Below are 25,336 nucleotides of genomic sequence, written 5' to 3'. Positions count from 1 at the left end.
GCTCTCAGGAGCCTGACATCTACTGTGAGCAGGAATGAAAAATAATGAGGTTTTCCAGGAAGACTGGCAGGAGACAGGGAGCAATAAAAAGAAATACACAAGTGTGTGGCGTGGTCTAGAGCTATGGGAACAGAAGCTATGGAAAGAGTGCAGAATTGGAACGCCAACCAAAAATGTCCAGGACATCAGCAGAACAGCAAAAGGAAGGCCAATGAGCAGGCAAGGACAAGCCAGGGCATGCAAACATGGGGAAGCAGGTGCAGTAAAACTGGGTGGAGGTGAAAAATGGGAGGCACTCAATGGCAGCCTGGATGCAGCTCAATGGACTGAGAGCCAACAGGGTAGTCAAGGCTAAAGAGAGGAGCAAGGATCTGAGGCAGCAGTGCTGCCTGACACAGTTATCTTCTTTGCCTCCTGTTTTCATACGACTGTGGTGGTGATGTTTTCTATCTGTAAAGTTCTCTGGAGCATAGAATGTCTCAGAAGAGAGAGACTGGCAGAGCCTGCTGTCCCTCTCCTTCTGCCACAGCTGAAGTCTACCCAGCCAGCTCCAGAGAGCCTGGTCCCAATTCTGCAACATTAAATGTCCACAGGTAATAAATAACCTGGTGACCTGGAAAAAAGTATTTTAGATGCCAAACCACAAAGATACCAACTTACGTTGCCTGCAGCAAATTAACACCAGTAACAAAGTACCCAATATTCAGAGGGGTTTTTCTCCTGCTCACTTTTTAATCTGCACATTTGGATTTTTATCTGTTTTCTATTCGGTCTGCAAACTGCTCGGAGACGGCATATTGCATAGCTGTATCTCAGAGTGGACTGCTGCCCTTCCTGTTGCACCAATGGAGAAAATGAGGGTACCTTCTCCCATAACGACCCACTGAATGCTAGAAGAAATACATTATTTGCTTGCTTGTTTTTACTCCATTCCCTCCTAGCTCTGCATGCCATACTACACTTTTGAATGAAGAAAATGTCAGTGTGCTCCCTGGTAAACAGCATGGGATAGCATTTGGCTGCATGCAAATCACAGGAAAACTGAGGTGGGAGGCCAGTATTTAATCTTCATCTTCATGTCAAACATTCTTGCCAGTCAGTACCACCCAGTGTTTTCAAATGCAGGTCAACTCAGATCAGTAGCTTGCCAGTCAAGAAGAAAAAGTGACATGAAATAAACAGAAAGACTCCTACTTCCCTGCCATCAACAGCCTGCACTGTCAGTGACAATCATCCTCTGTGACTCACCACCAGTACACAGCCTTCTCTCCTCTTCGCCAGGGCATAGTTTTGACTTTGTCATCTTCATGTGTTCACAGTTCCCTGAATCAACTGATGCTCCATCACACACACACACCCCCTTAGTCCTACCTTACCAGAGACAAACCTACAAATACAAATGGCAAAAGCAGCGACTTTTAGCTTGCAAACGACTGTGCTCCTCCAAATAAAAAGCAAATCAGACATCCAGGTCCTCCTAAGAAGGCACTTCCCTTTCAGTAATATGCATTCCCAGGTCCAAGACCTATGATGTTTTTAATCCTCCACCTTCTCCTTAACTCACAGTGAGAAATTACTAACTGCAAACATACAGACAATATAAAAATGAGCAGCTGTAAATATGCACCACAGACTGCATGGGCAAGAGCCTAGCAACTAATGGAAATGGAAAACTCTCACTCACCAGTGAGAATTTGTGGGAAATCAATTAAATCTCTAAATTTCACCACTCTGAGGGAAACCCCAAAACTAAGCCAAAGCAGGATTGTCAGTTCCTCAAAATTGGGAATGAGAAGCACTTTTTCCTTTAACTCTTACTTTCTAGCCTATATCAGTGATCGGTTTACATGACTTTTAAAATTACTACCTCCTCCCCAAATGGCAATCCTGCACAAACTTTGGGGGCTTTATGTGTTCTTTTTCTCAACAAAAGGCAGATCACTGAGTAACACTGGAACCTGAATGAACAGAATAATGTCTAAAACCTCTGAATAGTAGGCAGTGCTTTGTGAGAAATGCAACATATGATATGAACTACAGAACATGAAGGTTGTGAACACTGCATAGGTTAATCCCAGCTGTTTAGCTTATTTTAAAATAAATAAAAGCAATATAACTAAAACCAAATTCCCAGCTGGGACAAAACCAGTCATCTTTGAGGAAGTATGAGCTTGATTTCAAGACCCAAAGTGAAACGTGTCATGTAAGGGATATAAGGCAGGAATATTGCTTTCAAATGAATAAACACTAAGTATGTAAATAAAAAATGAAGGAAACTTTTGAATGGGTGTGGTCTGTTTCTGACAGAACAAGAGTTTTTGGTTAAATGACTAAAGTTGCACAGACTACTTGATTTTAATAGCACAAACAGAAACATTTCTGAATAACACAGTATCACATATCCATCTTATGTACACAAATGTAAATGTTCACCGACTTTTTAATATACAAGAATTAAGGTAACCATTCCACAGATTTTTTTGTCGTTGTTTTTTTAAATGAAACTTTATGCAAATTAAGTATTTCCAGTCATGGGCTAAATCATTTTTTCTTCCACAGTTCCATGAACAAGCTTTTCTTTTTTCAGGCAGATGGTGGGGTGGCCGAAGGACTGCAACATTATCCCACTGCTTGTAGAGACACTCGCATACCTTCTCTGCAGAGCATATGGTCCTGTGAAGACCAATTCAAGAAAGCTTCCAGAAAGTTCTTTCAGCTACTGAGGTCTGCACAAACTAGCAACAGCTCCTTGACAAATACAGGGAATGTTCCATATGAGCTGTACCACCATATGAGACTAAATACTGGGCTTGAAGGGATAAAGCAACTGAAAGCAAAAAAAAAGGAAAGCAGCTGCAACAGTGACTTTTTATAGCAGCCGATCTAACTAGTCAGGTAAATAACTCAAAATGAACTGTTTGGGCCCTTGAGTTTATAGAAGTTATCCTTTAGAATCAATCCCTTTAGAATCATAGGGTTGGAAAGGACCTTAAGATCACCTAGTTCCAATCCCCTTGCAATGGGCAGGGACACCTCACACTAAACCGTGCCACCCAAGGCTCTGTCCAACCTGGCCTTGACCATTGCCAGGGATGGAGCATTCACAACCTCCCTGGGCAACCTATTCCAGTGCCTCATCACCCTTATGGGAAAGAATTGCCTCCTTATATCTAATCTAAACATCCCCTGTTTAAGTTTTAACCCATTACCCCTTGTCCTATCACTACAGTCCCTAATGAAGAGTCCCTCCCCAGCATCCCTACAGGCCCCCTTCAGATACTGGAAGGCTGCCATGAGGTCTCCACGCAGCCTTCTCTTCTCCAGGCTGAACAGCCCCAACTTTCTCAGCCAATCTTCATACGGGAGGTGCTCCAGTCCCCTGATCATTCTTGTGGCCCTCCTCTGGACTTGTTTCAACAGTTCCATGTCTTTTTTATGTTGAGGACACCAGAACTGCACACAGTACTCCAAGTGAGGTCTCACGAGAGCAGAATAAAGGGGCAGGATCACCTCCTTCGACCTGCTGGTCACGCTCCTTTTGATGCAGCCCAGGATACGGTTGGCTTTCTGGGCTGCAAGCATGTGCTGAAGCTAGCTCATATTCATTTTCTCTTTATTGATATATTTCACAGTTGAAGTATTAACAGGCAACAGAGACTAGTTCTTTGACAGAAAAATGCTCAGCATGTTTCAAATGAAAGGAAGCCACGTTGAATAGCTTAATGGATATCTACAGTAACACACTATAATGTGTCTGTGAAGATAAAGAAGCAACATTATTAAAAAGTACATCTGAATCAAAATAACAAATATCCAAGCCTTCTTGTTATCTCAGGTGAGGATTTTCACTTGTGAGGAATGTGAGAAGATACTATTCTTATGTGTTAGCTCAATTGTATGTTTGGGGTCTATAATTTGGGAGTTTACAAAAAGCAATAGAGCAGGTCGAAGGAGGTGATCCTGCCCCTCTACTCTGCACTCGTGAGACCTCACTTGGAGCATTGTGTGCAGTTCTGGTGTCCTCAACATAAAAAGGGCATGGAACTGTTGGAGCAAGTCCAGAGGAGGGCCATGAGGATGATCAGGGAACTGGAGCATCTCCCATATGAAGACAGGCTGAGAAAGTTGGGGCTGTTCAGCCTAGAGAAGAGAAGGCTGCCTGGAGACCTCATAGCAGCCTTCCAGTATCTGAAGGGGGCCTGTAGGGATGCTGGGGATGGACTCTTCATTAGGGACTGTAGTGATAGGACAAGGGGTAACGGGTTAAAACTTAAACAGGGGAAGTTTAGATTGGATATAAGGAGGAAATTCTTTACTGTGAGGGTGGTGAGGCACTGGAATAGTTTGCCCAGGGAGGCTGTGAATGCTCCATCCCTGGTGGTGTTCAAGGCCAGGTTGGACAGAGCCTTGGGTGGCATGGTTTAGTGTGAGGTGTCCCTGCCCATGGCAGGGGGGCTGGAACTAGATGATCTTGAGGTCCTTTCCAACCCAAACCATTCTGTGATTCTATGATTCTATTCTGTACACAAAGCTTTTGCTCACAACAGCAGCAGAAGCTATGGGTACTGACAAATAATGAATCTGTGATCAGATCCTAAAATACAATTGCAAATACACCATTTGGCATATAAGATCTGACTAATTGTGATTGATAGAGCCCACCTGCTCTGTAGCACTTTCAGTAACCAGTAGTTTCACCAAATTTCACACAGAAAGTATTAGTCTGTTCAAGCATCAGTGTGATCTAAAATAAGACAACTGCAGGCATACAACTTTTAAAATAAGAACAGAATCTATCTATTAGAGAATAAAATATAAATGTATTTAGTGCTCTCTAAAGAAGAAAGAATTAAGTTAGTCTTGAACTTGAGAGTGGAATTGGCCATATTCCATCTATCCACCCTGTTTTCAGCGTGCTTTCTGCCAAAAAGCATGTAAAAGGTTTCATCCCTATCAGACTGATTAATGTCCTAAGATAACCTGACAACAAAGGAGTACAGGAATATTCTGGACAATTCAATTATGATCTTACCAAGGTATATGGTATGTTATCACCTCTTAAAAAAGCTAACAATCTTTTGTGATAGGAGCACTGAACTTGCTGGATTTCTCTTACCAGAGTCTTCTTCTCATTTCTGCATAAAAACCAAAACTGCTGCTGTGCTGCACAAAATACGGAGCACAAATTAGGGACATTTATATGACCTATGCAAGCTTCTGAACTATGGTCAGGATTTTAAAAAGTGGCGGGTTTTTATCCTACAGACTCCAATTCTGCTACAGAGCCACAGGCAATTTCTATTAACTTCAGCAGGAAGGGTGCTCAACTGTGAGAAATGTTTGTTTCTTATTAATTAGTGATGTTTATTACAAAAGCATACAAAGAGATCTGCTATCTCCATAAAAACAAGCTGAGATACAGTGAATACTGCTATTGCTTGAAAAGACACTGTATGACTTTTAACTGGGGTTACCGCAAGGGGACACAGAAATACTTGTCACTGATGCCTATCTAAAGCTGGATGGAGGAGGTGGGTTTGCACCAGCAAGCAGTGACTACTGTCCTGCATCTTGGGCAGTGACTATGCTGTTCCGACAAAAATCTGTGCAAGGGACACCCTGTACAAAGATGACACAGCTTGTCAAAAACAAACCCTATGTGACTCTCTGACAGCTAAGGTTTTACTGTCTCCTCTGTCTCCACCTCTAGCTCCTCAGCAATGTATGTGTACCTTGAGGAGTTCTGTTTCTAGTAAAAACAATCTGCATGGTATATTTTGGACAAGAGGGCAGGAGGTAGCTGGGCCAGCTGCCTGTGCCACCCTGGCATATGAAATCTGGGACTGAAAACCTTCAGAGGGAGGGAAGGAGCGTGACTCCTTTGCAGGCTTTGATCCCTAAGCTGAGCAGGCCCATACTGTGCTTTCTGCATTCCCAGGGGAGTGTCTCTTCCAGGATGTCACCCACTCAGAAGTTGTCTGCCATGCAGTGATGGGTTAGCTGCTGGAGTTACTTGTCACGACAGGAAAACTAGAGAACAGAACCACAGAACTGGAGAAAACACATGGTTTCTATGATTCGCTCTGTAGTGCTACAAGGTGTCTGGAAAGTACCTACACTATTCGTTTTAAAAGAGAGTACTTTAAAAACCTGTGTAGAACAGTAGCAGTACAAACACTTGGGCCATTACTCTGTGGTAGCCTTTAGTCTTCCACCAAACTAGGTCACTTTCCTGGGTTCTCCTTTGAAAAAACAGATTCCTATGAATCTTTGAAAAAAACCAAACCAAACCAAAACAAAGAAAAACCCAAACAAGCAAACAAAAAAAAACCCAACTAAAAATAGACAAACAGGTAGGATCTCGTTGCATTTCCAGCTTTCATGGAAATGAAAAGTTAATTGCTTATTTTGGTCTATGAATGTTACTACAACACACACCATTTACTTCACACCTGACTCCAGTCACGTTCTCCACATCCTTTCCAGCTTTCTTTCAGCCACAGCATCACTTTGCTTGTGATCAGATCTGAGTCACCCAAGACTAGGTTTTATTGGAAGCTGCTGCTAGGGAAAAGGCCTTCAGCTCCATGTCACCCAACTGGATGAGGAAAAGAGATGAGCTGACAACCAGCAGTTTCACAGGAATTCTCCTGAGTGTATTAAAATTCACAAAAGACTACCTAGTAGCATTTCATACAAGCAGGGTAAGACCTGTCCCGGACTGCTTCAGCATTCTAAATTGCCACTGACAGAAACGGACACCTACATTATCTTCACCGAGATCCTTCCCTACACAATGGAGTCGTAAGAATCAACAATGCATAAGTCACCAGGAAGGATCAAGAGGGTTAGGCTACACTTTATCTTTAATATTCACCTCTAAGAACTGTAGAAATGCTCACACAAAAGTAGGAAAAGCTTGTTAAAATGACCCAGCCTTGGCTTTGGCACTTGCTGAAGTCATTCTCAAATTCTTCTTTTTAATGACACAAAGACCAAACTCCAGGATCCTTAGTTAGGTTCCTAGCTTCTCAGTAATTCCCTAGATTTGAAAAGGAAGAAATTTCACCTTTTAAAGGCTAATTTTTAAAGCTCAAGTCAGACTGTCTTGTTTTCTTCAATGATGGCTGTTTTGAAGATTCATTATCTAATCACAGTCCACCTCCAAATCCCAAAGGAAGTCTCTCTACCAAAAATAGTAATAAATGCATTATCAGTAGGCAAGTAAGTAAATTAATTGCATTAAGATTGCTAAGGCACATTTATGAAATACTGGAACAGAGGTTCTAATTCCTGTCTGCAGTTAGATTCAGAGAGGAATTTACAGAGTTATACTATTCATTAATAATTATTGGTATAATTCCCTTATTATAATGACCAAGGAAGCTTTAAAATGCTCATTTGAAAGAGGTAACAATCATCTGGGCCCTGATCCAGCAAAGCACTTAAAAATGTTAATTTTCATCCTGAAAATAACCAACTGGATTTGAACAGGACTGACACAGTTTAAGATAATCTTGGCTTTGTTAAGCCTATAATGGGAAAATCAAGTAGAAGCATTATAAAAGTAATCCATGAAATCCTGCCAGAACTTTGCCTCAGCATTACAACATTACCATACATTCTCCAAGGGGCTGCTTTCTTCTGGGAAAGAATGAAGTAAAATAAAGGACTTTGACAGGAAATAATCTGGGGGAGAAAGTCCATTAAGCACACAAGCACACTTAAAACCAATATAAAACAAATAGCTAGATGATCACAAAATCTGTATCTGGTATGTAAGGCAAAGATTCAAGTGTCTGACCTGAACCTAAACCTTGAACCAGGTCTTCCACATCTGATTTTGAAACATGTTTTCTTCTTTAGTCACATTCTTCAATGAGCAGGCGCACAAGCTCCTTCAGAGACAAAGACTTGGACTAGGCTATCTGCGTGTTCAGGTGCAATTTGTAGAAGAAAAGGAAGAACACACAAAAACACTTTAAACATCTTGGTGATGTTTGCCTCCAGAGAGGGTGGGAGCCAATCACAGTAGTTATGGACGAACAAACTGCCAAACCTCTGTAATCTTTCTAGAACGGATCCTGCCTGCATCCAGCTCCAGTCCCTTTAATCCAACCTGATGCAGAGAGGCTGCTCTAAGGCTGTGAGCTTGTCAAGACTTCCCAAAACTATCTACCCATCTGCTTAAAAGAAGCAGTGCACCTCTTCAGAGACCCCTATGGAAATTTGCTCTCTTTTGACCACAGAATTTCTTCAGCACACTAAAACTTTAAAGAAAAAAACCAACCACGGTATTCATCCTGAAATGCAGACAGGGCTTTCTGAAAGCATGTATCGTCCTTTGGTTTTTGTACTGACCATGAAAACAGTAGTGGTCAAGGAACACCACCTTTTAATTTCTGTGATATACTTTAAACTGGATTCCACTGGGGCAGAATGAATTCTAAAGAGCCCAAATAAATTCATCTTCAGCAGTTTCTGAGAACAACAGGAATGATTTGTTGCCTTTTTTATTCTACAACATCTGATCATGATTTCCTTTTACTTTTTTATTTTTGCTCTTATTTCAGACCAGTATTATTCTCTATGTATATACTTGAAGTATTTCCTTTTATGCAGAGTCTAATAAATTCATCACCACTGCCTGATAATAAAACCTATGATAACAAAAGCTCTTGGCTGTCACTTGCCCTATGCTAGAGAGATTACTGCTTCTAAATGAATGAAGCACAAGGAGGAATAAAACATAAGAGGAGGAGTTTCACACAAAACCACATTTCAAATGCTCTGTCCATATTCTAGATACTTTTATAATGTAGCCTACCAAATTCTCAGTATTGGTTCCTACCTCTCTTCTCCTCTATGCAGTCAGTGAATACTACAGTTCTACCCCAGTGAACATAGCATTCAGAGACACCCCCATTTCCTTCCCCTCTCTCCATTCACTGCCCATTTACACAACACACATTTTTAATTAGACTTCACAACTACCTTTATGCTTAGATTATTAGTATTCCTAAAGTAATGCTGATGGATTTCAACATTACGTACTTACAACCTTTAATATCAAGTCATACCACCTCCCTCTGTCTATATGAAGCATGCAAAACAGCCAGAAAAAAAAGTACATAGTAATCAGGAGTCAAGAAACTATGAAAAGATATAAAGGGTGTTTTATCATTTACATGTCGCATGACGTTTCAACTCTATTAAATATAGCTCAGCCCCAGAAAATACGATTACAAGTTTCATTAACTGTATTAAAATGAGTTATATTTGAGTTACTGAAAAGACAGTGCACTGCTAGTGGAACATAAACAGATTGCCTGACTCATTCTGACTGAAGGTTAATCCTAGAGGCTTCAGAAACCAAATGGAATAAAAAGCAAAAGCCCCACAACAGAACTCAAGAACATTTTGTTAATTATATTCACTTCTACACAGCTCCCAAATTTGGGTAAAACATTTCATGACAAAAAATATGCTGGCAGTCTAGATCACAAAGTTCATCTGCATGCCACATGGTGCAGGACTGAGCAGAGATGCTCAGCCAGCTCTGGAAGCAGCAGTAGGGCTGTTCCCAGACTTCTGGAAGAGAGCAGTACTTGGTGTGGTTGCTGTGCCACAATTTCACGTTAACAGTCCTTCCTACCTCTGCACTGGTAGCATGAGCATATCACACACCTCTCCATGCCATGACATTGCAAAGGCTTGCTTGTACAATTTAAACCAGAACTATAGAGAGAGGGCTAGCAAGAACTGAGCGTGTAACAGATGTTATGAAGACAAGTGTTGCAGCATCTAGATCAGATGTAGGAATTTCCGTATCTCATGACTACACTGACATTATGTGTCATGCTCCAGCTATGTCCTGATTTGAGATGAGATCTGAATGATAACTTTTTTACTGCCTTTTCTTATCTGACTCTCCTGTCAAGACACACCAGTTTCCTTTCAAATTAAGACTGTAAAACAAGCTGTGTTGTATTTAAGGCAATCCACTAACATAAAAGGCTAGCAGATGAGGGCTGTTGGCATGTGCAAGAATCTCAAGAACAGGATTTGGTGGAGTACCACAGGTGGCATGCATACTGCCTATTTAGCTACTCCAATATCTTGTTTAAGAACAGCAAGTAGGAGACTGAAGAGAAAAATATTTGGATTTTCTTAGTGAACAGCTTTGTCCTCAACCTTTTCTAAGCTTATGCCCTTAAACACAAAGAAATGTACCCCTCTTAGCCTCAGGAAATATTCATTGACTGTTTTTGGAAATTCATTAACCTCTTTAAATGTACTGTGATGATGACTTCAATAGTAATTGAAGCAAAATATGTTTCCCTTTATTAATTTTAAATTATTTTTAATAATTCTATTACCATGCATCTTCTTCTTTAGTAGCATTTGAAAGATTAAGTGGAACTTTATACACAGATGGTCAACTTTCGTTGACCATATTGTAGTTCTCCAGTTATACCTTCCTTGGAAGTATTTCATCTGCAGAATGGGCTGACTTAATCAACTAATTACTTTGCAAAATGTCTAGCCTGTGTGTCAAAACATTTCTCTAAAATGTCTACTTATTCATATTTACCTATTCATATTTTTGAAGCTATTGTCTAACCTGTTCCATACTTTATACCTCTGAAGTGTTTATTTCTTATTTTATATTGAATAAATGGTTTCCTGAGTTGTCTAACGTATCTCCAGCTCTCTGCAGTGATTGCTACTGAGAGAAAGCAACACATGCTACTATTAAAACTAATCTTCCCAGTGTATCTTTCCTTCCACTGGTAATGCTCAAGTTTGCCTGCCTTTATCCTGACAAATCATTTACCTTTGGTTTTGCTCCTAGGTCATCTTCTTTGTTCTATTTCTTCTGGCTTCATTCAAAGTACTCTTATTTTTATAAAACCTAATTCTTATTTAGTGTAATATCAGTTTTTCTCTGTCCCATGCCCTACCAGAAGCCATTTGCTGAGATGTCTGGCACATCGATGACTCAAGGAGGACAAGGGCAGGCCAGTGGCAGTCGTGTCTACCCATACTGGGAACCTGCATCTCTGCCTGCCTTTCAGAAGTTACATTTAACAACTTTACAGCACTCTGAAAGGCTGGGGAAGGTGCATTATTTATGCACTCACTCAGCCTGCAGAAGGTGCATTATTTGATTTTTGTTTTCCACTCTTCTTTGCTCTTTAGAATACCTTGTTAGTTTGATGCCAAAGGCCATCCCAGGCTTTATAAAAGCAAGACTTCTAAACTAATTTTATACTTTGTTTTTAGAAATTATTTATAGTACTCAAATCCTTTTGTCACAATACAGTAATTAAACATATTGATATTAATGAAAATAAGAAAATAAATTACTAGCTCTCAAAATAATACTAATAGCTAAATATTTGAATTCAGTGTGACAGAAATCTATTTTTTTTTTAAATGGCCTCTGGAGTGACGTGCATACTGTATATCAGTGAGCACTAATGCTAATCTGTTCAATGACCAGAGAAAAAGATTTCTGAAGCTTCAAGTCAGACTGGTGACACAGAACAAAACCAAGAAACGTTTCATAGCTAATAATTCTAAAGATAAAGTATGAAGCAAAAATAGCTTTAGCTGAATTAAGGATAATGTAAAAAAACTCTCAATTTCCCACTCATTCTTCTCTCAGAGGCATCTTATCTCTAAAACTGCGTATTTGGTGAATTCAGTAATTACATTGCTCAAAAACAGAAGTATGAATGGTAAAACGATAAAAAATATGTAATGAGTTGTTCTGTGACCAAGAGATGTAATGAAACAAGATTTCCTACAGACTTGAGTCCTACTTCTCTCATACCCCTTAACCAAAATAATTTCAGTTTCTCTCCCACGACATGTATTTCCTGACATCTCTTCTGGTCAGGAGACAGCACCTGGTGTGCTTAGCCTGGAGGTATGTATATGTTGATTGCTGCCAAGGAGAATATATAACAGCTTTCCACTCAGTAGGGCACTGATTTGGGTTTTTCGTCTTTACTGAGCCACTGCCATTGCAAAACTTGGAAGAACTTAATTATTTCCAATCCTAACTATTCTATGACTATGATTGTATCTTCAACACTTGCAGGAGATCACCTTCCATGTTGCAGGAGCAAGAGCAGCAAATGTTGAGGGCTGACAGAAAATTATTGTGCAGTCCTTGTTTCCTTAGCAAACAGTAAAGTGTTACATCAAATTAAAGTTCCATTACATTGGTGGTGGTGGCAACACAAGCTCTGTGAAAATTTCAGCAGCTTAGTAAGTATGTGGCATAAATGACTGGCACAATATACTTAAATATACATTAGAAGTATATTTTTAAATGTATATTTTGAATTTTATATGTACCCTGACCACTATACTTTCTTCGTATAATGTGTATATGTGTATGTAACTATCTATAAAGCATGGAATATAACCCCAAAGTCTTTGAATTGTATTGATGATTTTTTTTTAACTGTAGGCCCTCATCAAAGTAGAAACCAACCTGGATGGGTGACGAGACACTTCCAATCCTCACACACCTCTAAGCACTGTCAGCAGTGCTACCACAGCTCATCTGACCACAGCTCCAGGTCTCTGTCTAAACCAGGCAGAGCAAGGAGCTAGTATGGTCCACAAGCCGGATTCAAGAGCTGTTCTATAATGAGTTTCTTCATACCTTTGATTTCTTTCTTAAATTTTATCATGATTATAAACAAGCTTCAGGTTTACTCTTTACTTTCAAGCAAAGGCCAAACAGGATTTGTGTCTCCGCCATCCTACTGCCACCTCTTCTATGCCTTTCCCAAGGATGGACTGGCTTTGACCCAAATCACAAGTCTTTGTAATCCTGATCTTTAAGATCCAGAGTTGCTTAAATATTTTCTTCCTAAAACTCACATGACAGTTTATTCCTTTCTTCATTATACCCCCAATGAATCACTAGTCCAGGGCTTGGTTGGAGCACTTTGGACACACAACTCTCCTTGTTCTCTTCATTTGGCTTCCAGTCAGGGAAAACCACTGAGAATCCTTCTGACACCCTTCTTGTCTCCGTGCTCCGTGTGGGGAATTCCCACATTCCCCTTCCCAGCCCTGCTCTCAGAGGCATCATTCAGAGCTGAGCAGTGCTGCTGGCAACCAGCTGCTTGGTTTACCCAAAAAGTCATCCCCCGTGTGATTGCTTCCGTCACCATTTCCCAGATGCAGTTTGGCTATTATACGCAAAAGCCTCCTCTGAAAAGGATATACAAACCTAAATGAAAGCTTCTTGTCAAAACAGGGGTCGTGATAAAGATGCTGCTCACAGAACCAACACTGAAGTCACACAGACATATTCCCAGCCCACACAAACATGACTCACTTTGAAAAGTATAGTTTTTCCATTGTTCTGTAAAACACAAGGAAGAGAGTTCAGAAATACACAGATTGCATACCCCACCTTAAATATGATCCTCAAAACAATTTTTGTGAGAACTGATTATCAGGAGGGAAGTGACTGACTGCAGGCTAATGCAGCTCAGTAACATACTCATTAACGAGTCACACATGGTCTACTAAAGCACCTAAGTGCATGTTTTACATGAACACATGTAGTACCTGCACACAGCAGTAAAACGGAGCAGGGCTCAACAGCCTAGGCAAGAGGCAGACTTTAATTATAGGTCACAACTTCCACTTTAGTTTAAACTTCAAAATAAATTTGAAAGACAAATAAAGCTGAATCTCTTTAATCACTGTAAAACAAAACATACAGCATTGCTCTGGTTTTCTGCTACTGTTTAATTAAGACTAAATTCTTTATTAACTCCAACACATGTTGTGGCTGTAGAAAAGTATTTTAACTTAGAAGAATGTTTTCAGTTTCAAGCTCTGTCATGAAACAGAAGAAGGAAGATTTTCAAGATGCAACCCGATCCGTGGCCATACAGCAATGTGCTTGCATCTGCTGCCGTTTTCCCTTTTCCCAACCCTGACCTGGTAGGGAGGTGGGGTAGCTGATGGGCTTGTCACCCTCACTGATTCATGCTTGTGTAAAGCTGGTAGGAACCCATAAGAACTGTAAGAGGAAGATGTGATGGAAGAGTTCATACCTTCAGTCGTCATTGCTTTCTTTAGGCAAGTCCAACAGAAGAGGGTATGTCCCACCCACAGCAGTGGAAGCCACCTTTCTGATCCATTAAATACCCCAAATCTGATCTCCTGATGGAGCAAACAGACAACCCAGCTGCTGCCAAAACAGACTCACTGCTTTCCTATCAGCTGCACACAACAGTTTTCACCAGAACAGTGCAGAGTAGACAGCAGATGGCTTCTCTCCGGTCCACACCTGATGTGCATCCAGAAGCTGAACTCATTAACACCATTATTCAGCCTAATATTAGATTTTTCTGTTTTACTTCAGCAGCAGCACAGTGATTCCTAATCTAATTTACAGAAGTAATCACTGAACTGCTCATGTTCTGGCATTTGCAATGCTCTGCATTTAAAGGGAGATGCTAATAAGCATCTGTAAGATCCTAGTGAGTTTTAAGAAACTTTCAAAGGCTGGAACGGGGGGGGGGGGGGTTGGTCTAGGCAGAACTCCAGAGATCCATTTCAACCCTATCAATTCTGTGATTCTGTGAACAGTAGAACAGTAACAAACATACTCTGCATATTAGCTAAATACTTCACGGGAAATTACCGAGACTTATTCTGAGAAGCTTGTTCTGGACTGAAGAAAGTAAAATCACCAAACCTGTTGTATCCACTAGACTAACTAAAAGGGGTGTAATCCAGAAGAGACCAATACAATTACCTTACTCATGTATATGCATGAATATATTTGTGTATAGACATGAACCCCTATGCAGATGACAGAAAAAAAGAGATAAGGAACAGTTTGCAACACTGCTGTTTAAATTACCGTGATTCAGGATTAGCAGAGCACATGTAACTCAGCAGTTTGTTATACCCCATCTGCAAAATTGGGTAGGCTCTTGTGAATTTTTTATAATTCATATTTGGATCAAATTTTTATCTGTCTCTCAGTTACAAAGTAATGTGTTTCTGCTATCCTTTTTCAACTTTAGAATGGTATTATTTTAAAGAATTAGCATGAAGTCTTATTTATAAAATGGAAAGATGTATCCCAGAGAGCTCTGAAGTAAATTCAGCAAGGACCAGCAAACCAGCTGAACGTGCACTTCTAGTGTGAATATTTAGCCATCCCTGAAGAGATAAGCAGGAGAATTACATACTCCTTGTCATTGTTACAGCCCAGCCGTCAACCAAGTATTAGTTGCTAACTATTGTGTTATGAATATTATTCTCAGACTAGACCCAAAACACAGCACTGTGATAACTCCTAGTCAATAAAAAGCTCTAGGACACTAATACATAATTTTCCTTGGATTTAATATGTAAGTTATGCTTTTGTGTTTGGTATAGTTAGGACAGTACATGATATTAGCAAAGTCATACTGGTATTCTGCGTTTAGTCATTGAATCAAAGCCTCAAAGGATGTTTAGAGAAAATTTTCTAGAGAAGTTATACAGCCACATTCACGAAAGTTCCTTCAGTCAAGACCTAAAGAACTTCAGCCCATCTGGGTTATTCAAAAGAAAGCCAAGATGAAATATCACATTCCACATATATCAGCACACAATAACATATACTATCATAATGGTTTAATGTTTAATTTGCTTTATTTTAAAATGCATTTTAACACAGGGTGGGATTCATTCAGCCTATCATTTTAAAAGTCTGTAGTGTACATATTAATCCCTTTATAGTTAACGAACACTTCTAATTGCGCAAGTATCAACAATTGGAACATCTTACTGGAACATCTTTAAAAAAACCCCAAGCAGTTCGAATTAATGTCTGTTTCAGGGAAAGATTCTGCGGATTGCATTGTCTAGGGATTGCGTTTGTGTCTTAAAATCTGTGAATAATTACTGCTTTGCATAATTCTTGGAAGCTTCAGTAAGAAGATTTTTGCAAAGTTAGTCTCTTTTTAATGAAAAACATACACTATTCAAGATGCAAAGTCAAGTCACACATCCAAGATGTCACAGTCCTGCAAGGCCATTTGATGCACTGCTTTCAACATCCATATGAATCACTTACTTAAGAAAGCTGGCAACATATAAAAATAAGTGCCTTAATATCATCTCACCTTGATTTTAATAGCTTTTAACACACCTGTGGTAAGTGCCAGAAACAGACCCATTCACCATCAATACCAGTAGCTGGCAAAACATCTGGACCATCTTTCTCCCACTAGCCCTGCCTAGGGAGAGCAGAGCACTGACACGTGAACATGGGAAATAATCTGAGCATCTTCAAGGACTCCACTCCTATCTATGATAAATCACACTGTTTATGCAGCAACTACTTCTTCCAAGCAAAACACCAGCTTAACTTCCTTGCATAATGAAGGGCTGTGGGTTATTTTGAGGACTTGTATACACAGTCTCTGTCACTTCAGTTTCTGTACTTGCTCCAAGGCTTCTGGCTTTCATGAGCCAACCCAGCAAAGACTTCTCTGCACACCCCCAATTAGCGAATGTCTGTGTTTGATCTTCAGTATTTGCTGCTGATTTTTTTTTAATAATTCTATTTAATGTTTCTTAATGACTACATATATGCTTCAGTATTATCCTAGCAAGGTCAAAGGATTGTATCACCAGGGGCAGCAGCACTCAGAAGGTGCTTTTTAGTAGTACACCAGGCACATTTTAACCCCAAGCGGGGTGTAATAGTGGTAACCACATTAAGACATGTATGTAGCTGCCAACACAAACCTTAAAAAAAAAGGACTGATTGCGGGAGGCACACAGCACTACCCAATTCACAGTAAAATGAGTTGAAGACAGAAATACACTTGAATCTGGTGATCTTAGTTGGGCACACCTTGTCTGTTCACAGTCCCTACTGTGTCAACCACCGGAGCAAATACAACCCTGAGCAAAATTTTCTGATCAGAGTAAAGGCAAGACAAATCACCTGGCCTGTCAGCATGTGTCAGTGTAACAGTCAATAACGCCACTTCTGCAGATGTGCAGCTTTAATAGATACTGCTGAGCATAATGCGGTTGTTTGAAAAAGAATCTGTTGGTTTTCTTTTAGGAACAATAACCTACAGCAGAACTACACTGTTGGGAAAGCTTATCCAAAGAGTGCTTATCTGAAAGAGCTCACAGGTGAAGACCTTTCATGAAGAAGACAGTGCTATACATTTGCATTTCTGCCAGTTAGGCTGGCTGCTCTGTGAAGAGGAGCAGACCACTCCAACAATACAGCTTAAGGAGAAGAATGTGGAGCAGCAGGAGCTGAAGCAGTTGAGTAATTCATCTCTCTTGAGACGAATAAGACACGATTGCACTCTCTGTACTGGCTGGCACAAACTCTTCACAACAATCTACTGTGTGGAAAACAGACTGGCCTTTGTACTTTGTTTATGCCTTTACCAAGAGCATCACTCTTAAAATACTTCAGTAATTCAAAAATAATGCCTCCAATATAAAACGCAGTTGCATAGTTATAAAAATTAATGTATATTAAGCTGAATGCATCCTACGAAGGCCTTTCCAGGACAATGTCAATTTGAACGGTTTCTGCTCATTTTAACATATTCAAATTGAATTCTGCAAGATTGTTGAGAAGTATTTAGTCTGAACCACAGTTGCATCCAAACACAGATCTAACTCTTTCATATTTTGGGACACTGAAAAGCTTTATTTTAATGGGAAGGGACTGCATCGCATCATAGAAAGCCATTTATATATGGAAATAATTCTTTTTGGATGTCTAGATATTTAATTACTTTATGGCATACTTCAAAGAGCTTTGCTAGATGAGATGCTACAGCTTATGCAATAATTAACACAACACTATTCCTCCTTCTGAATACCCACCAAATGATATTCTCGCCTCTCAATTTTCTCTTCATATAGATGAGAGGCATACTGCTTGGTCATATCACAGAATCATGTTTCTGAGTCAGATCGTGGGAGAGGCACTCAACTGGTACCTTGTGCCTCTTTCCTGCAGCCAAACTGTGTCCTTCTAAGTGCTGAGTTCTATCAGCGAGCACTCCTCTGCTGCAGCTCAGCATGGCTCAGCATCTCTTCCAGTCCTGAACGAGACACGAACAACTGGCAGATCCTATACAAAGCTGTCTAATCCCATAAGGTCAGAGAGTAAAAGGGAGGCTGCAATGTTGCATTACAGCTGCACTGCCCTCCTCCCAGCCTCTCTGTCATTTTACTTGACAGGCACTGTCTAAAGATGGTGATCAGAGCTCTACACTTAGCATATGGCCTGCTCCCTCTCCACATCCCAGGAGCTCAGGAGAGAGCTGTGCAGGAGACAGACAGCTCACTCCCCACTGCTTCCTTCCCTGGGGAAAAATACACATAAGGCATTGTTCCTGACCTGTGGGCTTGCTGCCACTGCACAGACCCACAGCACTACCTGATGGCTCACAGGGAGGTGCCCTGTCCCAGCAGGAGAATAAGCAAGCAATGCTATTTGCCACTGCAAGGAAGCACTGGCTCCTGCACTTCCACCTCCCACTCCTCCATAAGGGCTTTCGTTCTTCATTTTGTTTTTTTTTTCCCGTGAAAGAATAAATGTAATATTCATCTTTACTGATGGCAGTTATAAATTAGAAACAGCAGGAGACTGTGGCCATTTTGAATGAAGACAAAAAGCACCAGGTATATCAAGCTGCTCCTTGGACCATGAGCTTGTTCATACAATACAGTAAGTACGGGAAAGGTTGTTCTTTAATAAGAGACTAACAGCATGTGCCATGCCAATTCTGGGCTTATTGGTAAGGAATGTATGATGACACGTACCTGGAAAATTGAGTGTGAGGAGCAGTGCAACAAAGGTGGATAAAATCTTTCTTAAACAGAAAAGGTGTGTGACAGTGACTTGATGGACATTATCTCAGATACAAAACGGGTGTCAGGAACAAATGCTTGTCCCATGGATGTAATAACCTAAGATATACTAAGATGCATTTATAAGCACAAAGGAAGGAACCACCCTGAAAGTTGGTTGGGCAGCATGCACTGCTACAGGTTTGAGAAACACACTGTCCTCCTGCACCACTACATAAGGCCAGCTGCTAACTCCATCACACCTGGTTGATAAGAAGCTTCATTTACACATGTAAATCAAAATAAGAGCCTAAGCACAGTTTCTGTAAGGACTAGAACTATTACAGTCTGGTATGATGCTAATAAGCACTGTGCAATAGTATCCTGTACTCAGTAAGGTGTAAATGAGCTTTATGCCATACTCATCATCCAAATGGAGAAACATCTACTGACTTCCAGGCAACTGGAATTACAGATAACTAAGCTGCACTTATGTCTTCATTACTGTAGAGATCAGCTTTCTAGAACATAAATAAAACCAGCTGAACAGAAGAGTTTGCTCTCTCCAGTGATTATGTGATGAATCTAGGTCCAAAGACTGAAGTCATGCCTACAACCTATGTCATTTCACCAGAATTAAGCAATATAGTATACAAAAACTCATGTCATAGTCATTTGGAAACAGACAAAACAGGTAAGTATTTGACTCTATAAAAATGAATTAAACAGCAAAACCAGAGATTTTGAGCTATTTTCAGACAGGTTAGCTAACAATGACTACAAAATGAAGGCTGATCTACATTAATTTGTTCATTAAATTAGCTGAAACAGTATATAAAATAGAAATGCAAGGAGGTATGTCCCAAAAAACCCCAACAGTGTATAAGAAGTATCACTGTTATTTGCCTATATTGCACAGCTCCCTTAGGTTCAGTACTACACAAATATTGAACAAAACAGTTTGTCAATATATCAGTCAAAGATAACAACGTTCAGACTCTCAGAAGGATTTTGGCTAGAGGCTGGTACCTACAGGATTAACTAGCACTACTCTGAGCTAGTGCTTTCCTTGTTTAGAAGCAGAAAATTAATGAAGTTATAGAAGATAAAAGATGCAGAAGTAAAACATGTCATTTCTAAATAACTTTAAGCCAAGGAACCATGTTTTGCCATTAGAAACCATGACTTCCTCTAGTCCTGTTCTACAACACACCAGAATAGTGTATTTTACTTCATGCATTTAAAGCCATATACTGAGAACTGCTTCCAAAATTGTAACAATACACCTCTTGTTTATGTTCTTACTTGAACGATAGTCTTAGGATTATACATGAATTTAATGCAATCTTTAAGTGATCTTCAGGGGGGCAGAGGGGAGAAATCAGTCGGCATACCCCTGATGAAAATCTAAGGCTACTCCTATAGGAAACTATATGGATTCAAAATCATTATGCCCACAGAGCTGCTACTGTTATTTCAACTGTCCATTCCACCAGACTAGCTCATCAGAGTCATATAATGTTGCTTATTGCAGTTTAACATGATTTTATACAGAGCCCCAAATTAGTCCACCTTCATATAATGAATACAGTCATCCCTGAGCTATGGGCTTCCAATTGCCCAGCAATACATATATACAGCGCCAAGCCTGGAAGGGCTTTAGCCTGCTCTAAACTGATCACTGCGTACCACCTTCCACGCTTTAAACATACGTACATTTTAGAACCCAGCAGTCGTTTCTGAATAGTCAAAGAAAACACAGATCAAGTCCTGTGCTTCTGTATTATATATATAAAAAGCTTATTTGATGTGTCTTTCATGGCAGATAGAGCCTCAGAAGTACCGACTACTCCAGGCTTTGAACAGGAACAGGTAGATATACATACCAAAGATCAACTCAAACCAGAGAATTATTTGAATCAAAAACCTTGCCAGTAGACCTAATGCTAAAATGCTGTATTTCAATATAGCTAACATTTACAAACTAACAGCACTGATGAGGCCAAAACCACAACACTGCTTCTGCGCATTAGTTCAGCAAACATTTCTGACTTAATGTTTTTACCACTTTTCCCATTGCACTGGGACTAATTATTAGCTACTAAGAAGCTCATATTTCTCACTTCATTATTTAAACATGGTAAAAAGTAATCATTTTAAAACTGTATGTAAGAACTGAGAAAAGTCACAAACCTCTAATAAGGTGGACTCCGTTTCAATGCAGATCCAGAGGCAGTATCTAGAATCAAATAGACAGGGTTCAGTTGTGTGTTCAACTCCCAATTTTTCAATTACCAGTTCTGTTATAATTTGTTATGTATACATTCATAACATTCTCTTACAGTCAGCTTTTCCCAGATGTTTTCTGCAATTCATAAACATGGGTTTCCAGTTAGCCAATTTCTTGCATAAAGACATATTATTAATAAAATGTTACCAAAATTAAACTTTAAAAGCAGAGTGAGCTTATGTGATTTTATTTTTCCTAGTTATTTGATATGCAAGCTATTAGAGACTGCCTTAAAAAATTACGCTTGGGTGCACATTTAGCTATTTTTAAGGTCATTAATACCATATGAGAAAAACTTGATCCTAGAACTCCCTCCTGCAGTAAATTACACTGAGATGCCTGCTCAGATACATTCTGGATTACCATCATACATCTACTTTTTCTAACACATTTCATAATTCCCTTTATAGTCTCTCTTCTGATCCCTCCTTATATTTGTCTCCATCCAGCAAATCATGACATGTCCTTCCAGAAAGATTCAAGAAGTCTTTACTCAACTTCAGCTTTGATTTCTTCTTTCAAGCCTTCTCTGACTCACAACTGCAGATACTGTCAAACTACCTCCATATCTCCATTTCCTCTCTTAGCAGTTTCAGTGTAATATCCACTATATGTCTGGATCAGTGGATCCAAGGAAGGAACGGCGCTACACTGGCACTGCTTGCAATTTTTCAAACGCTTCCAAGATGTAGTGCAACCCAAACACATCATATAATACACAGTACTCACTTCAGAAGTTGGCTACATAAACTAACAGATTTCCATCTCACTCTCATACCTGTATTTCCTTCTGCAACTGTAGTTGATTGCTATTGCACAAAGGATTTTTAAGATGTATTAATAGCCAAATGGACAATGATTTAAGTATGCGAATATAAGGCAAGGAACTTTTTAGATATGTAAGGTCCATTGCCAATTCCATCGGTGACATGAAAGACCCAAGCACTCAGGCTCCAGAGCTATACTACTTTGTAGGTAGCTTAATTGAGGTGTGCTTACTATTCTGTTTTGCTTGTGCTCTGATTAACTGCAGTGCAAAATCAGATCTGCCCTTCAGTGATTTAATGATTATTTACAAGATTGGATATCTAATGATTTCTCATAAGGCTTCACTAAATCATGTTAATTCTACTTTTTTCCACATGTTGCATTTCTATGTAAAGAGATACAACTTTCTTGTCTCCAGAAGTTTAATGTCAGTCTTTTCACTGCGCTGAGAGGTGAAGAAAGATGACTGTACTTCCAGACTTATCCCTCCTCCCTCTTATGAAGTAAATGTTCATGTTAAGACACTGGGGTTTAATCATTCTGCTTCTGCTGACCTGGACAGAATATCAGAATATTCCCTATCTATAAAGAGCATTTCCATTATTTCTAGCTACTTGTAAACTACTCTTGAGAGTCTGTGGACAAAAATAATTGCAACTAATCTTACAGAACCACATACACAAAAGGACCTATTTTGTCATGCCTACATTTTAGTCTTTCACTCCCTTGCTGTATACACATTTGCATGGTCATATGTCTTAACTCTGAAAATTTGTTTTCAAGAAACACATTTATCTCAAGAAGGAAGTTCTTTGAGTAACACCTTGCATATTACATCATCAGCATAATGCAAAATATTCTGTCAATTTTCCAACACTTAACATGAAGGTTTACATGTTTGCGTCATGATTTATTAGTTGGGGTGGAAAATAAGGTAGAACACATTAAAAAGCAATTTCAAGGTTCTGTATGGTTTTCTGAAATAGCAAGCATTTAAATGCAAATTTCTGATTAAAGTTCTCTCAGTCATTCTTCAAAGTAAAGGCTTGAGAACTATTTCTTACCATATTCAGAAACACCGTAACAGTTAATATACAGTAGTCTTTCTATAACTCTCTATATATTATTTTCCAAGATCCATTTGTGTTACACCAAATAGGGCTTGTTGTTAATAGCTTTACATTACTTTCTTTCAACCAAAGCTTACAACCCGCTGTGCAATGTAGGAAGTAAAATAAGGTTAAAGAAATCAACAGACATTAATTTCATCCTCAACAGGGCAACACTTGGTTAGCTGTTAACACCTTCCTTCCCTTCTATCAGTAACCCTGGATATTACTATTCCATCATCTGTGAGTCTTTCACCTCTGTGACTTTTAACTTTACCTTTAATAACCTATGTATTATGGAAAAGCCTGTTAAACTGAGACAGTTGCTAAAATAAAAAGATAGACTATAGACATCAGGGAATCAGAAATGCATTTTCCAAGTGTGAAATGCAGAGGGGGACTACAGAAAAACTACAGGCACAGAACAGTGTTGTTTTGTTTTAAATCATCTAGAGTATCTAGAAAGGTGCTGTAATGAGGGGAAAAGAGGAAATGACCAAGAATAGTCTAGGAAACTACAAATTAAATACGTTTATCTTTGCAAGTTTAAAACAGAATATACTCTTTCTTGGTTTTACATTTAGCATAGGACCAAAATCATTTTCAAACTGATCTGCTGAAGAATGCAGTACACACAGGTAGAGAGTGAGAGGAGGACTCCTTCTAGCTCAGTATATTGACCCAGACAACAGTGAGCACTGGATGCCTATGGACAGCAAATGGGAAATGGGATGAAGGATTCTTGCTATGCTGTACTTCAGATGACATAAACAAAAGAGAAAACGAGACACCAGTAAAACCAAACGCAGATGAATGTTCTAAAAGGAAAGAGCTCTGTAGACGTGTAGCCCACCAATAAAAGAGTCAGGCTTTTAAAATGGAGTATTTTTCTCTCTTTCATCCTCTAGAAAGAGAATTTGTTGACACCTATGACAAAAACCCTTTTGACAAGCCATACAAGTACTGGCAGTCTGAATGTGCCCTGGCAATACCCAGGCTCAGAGTTCAGTGACATCCTGCAGGGTGTCCAGCCTTGCTCCTTGGTGGCAGGTCCTGCTGCTCAGATGACTCACTGCTCAGCATCTCCCTGCTTGCACAGCGGATGGAGGAAGATGCTCCGGCAGGATTCACTCCTAGTGACAGCATAAGCCATCTTCCACAGACAAATCTGGGAAGCTCCACAGTATACTCCACCTTCGTATTTAAGCAATGGCACTGGCAGCGTCATTATTTGTATTTACTGGTACCTGAGTCAAGCCACTGAAGTCAGCTGGGAATGTGGCATATTTGCTACCTGACTTACTCATTTTACATGGGTAAGGACAGAGAATATTGCATCAGGTGTTATGAAAACGTGATTTGATTATTTCAGCTCATAACATAAATAAGACAGGCAGAAGATTTTTTTTTTAATATATAATTTTATCCCACTTTTCCTATTCCCAGTGGGCTGTAAAGATAATGAAGTAATTTGCTTGAATCTCCATACATGAAAATTTATAGAAAACCACATAGAATTTTAGATCATCTTTGCAGATCTAAATACACTTCTTCAGCCTCAATCACAGTGTGAGGCAAGAGAGAGCGCTGCGATGTAGAAAGATTACTGCTGAACTCAATAATGCCTAACCCATCATGAGTAGCTCTTGAAAAAACCACTTTCAGTCTCTGCTAATCAAAAGGACCCATCAGTTCAGCACCAGGCACTGGACGTGCTCAGCAACAACAAAAAAGGGTCATTCTACATTAACCTCCACTCTGAGAAAAAGCTATTTTGTAATACTTGTTATACCATTCCACTGCAGAAGGATCCTCTAGGAGGAGCATGTCATGCAAAACATCACCCATGGAAAAGAAACATAGGGAAAATAAGAACTTTACCAAACTGAAAGGCATTTGTGTATCTAACATGAAGGATATAAGCTTTAGGGAATTGCTTCTGGAAAGATAGATGATAGATAGATAGATAGATAGATAGATAGATAGATAGATAGATAGATAGATAGATATTCTAGAATAAATACAGTATGCAGTCCTGCTTAAACAAAAAAGACGATGCTTTTTGTGCATGCCAAGGAGCTTAGATTTTCCAGTCTCCAAAGAGATACAAAGCTGTTACCTATCTAGAGATATTAAGGTTCAACTGAAAATCAGTATGCTAGTTTGTCACACTAAAAATTATCTGAGTACCAAACATTACACCAAGCTCTTCTAAAAGCATAAACTGCATTCAGGTTTCAGTTCTGACTCAGTAAGAACTTCTGACATTTTTCTAGTAGCTTTTGTCAAA

General features: G+C 39.5%; 1 protein-coding gene across 1 annotated transcript in view; it reads right to left on the bottom strand.

Moving 5' to 3' along the window:
- The window catches only part of CNTN1 (contactin 1), a 239,509-nt gene that overhangs the window by 148,869 nt on the left and 65,304 nt on the right, over positions 1 to 25,336 (bottom strand). Inside the window, exon 2 of the mRNA XM_061361173.1 lies at positions 21,073 to 21,118. The gene's annotated coding sequence lies outside the window, so the exon portion shown is untranslated. The remainder of the gene's footprint in view (positions 1 to 21,072; positions 21,119 to 25,336) is intronic.

This window comes from Neopsephotus bourkii, unplaced genomic scaffold (assembly GCF_033783945.1).
Source record: "Neopsephotus bourkii isolate Nb327-2 ecotype Australia unplaced genomic scaffold, CSIRO-AGI_Nbou_v1 NB_1053, whole genome shotgun sequence".
Taxonomy (NCBI): domain Eukaryota; kingdom Metazoa; phylum Chordata; class Aves; order Psittaciformes; family Psittacidae; genus Neopsephotus; species Neopsephotus bourkii.
The sequence above is the reverse complement of the archived record's forward strand: the minus strand, read 5'-3'. Positions and strand labels throughout refer to the sequence as shown.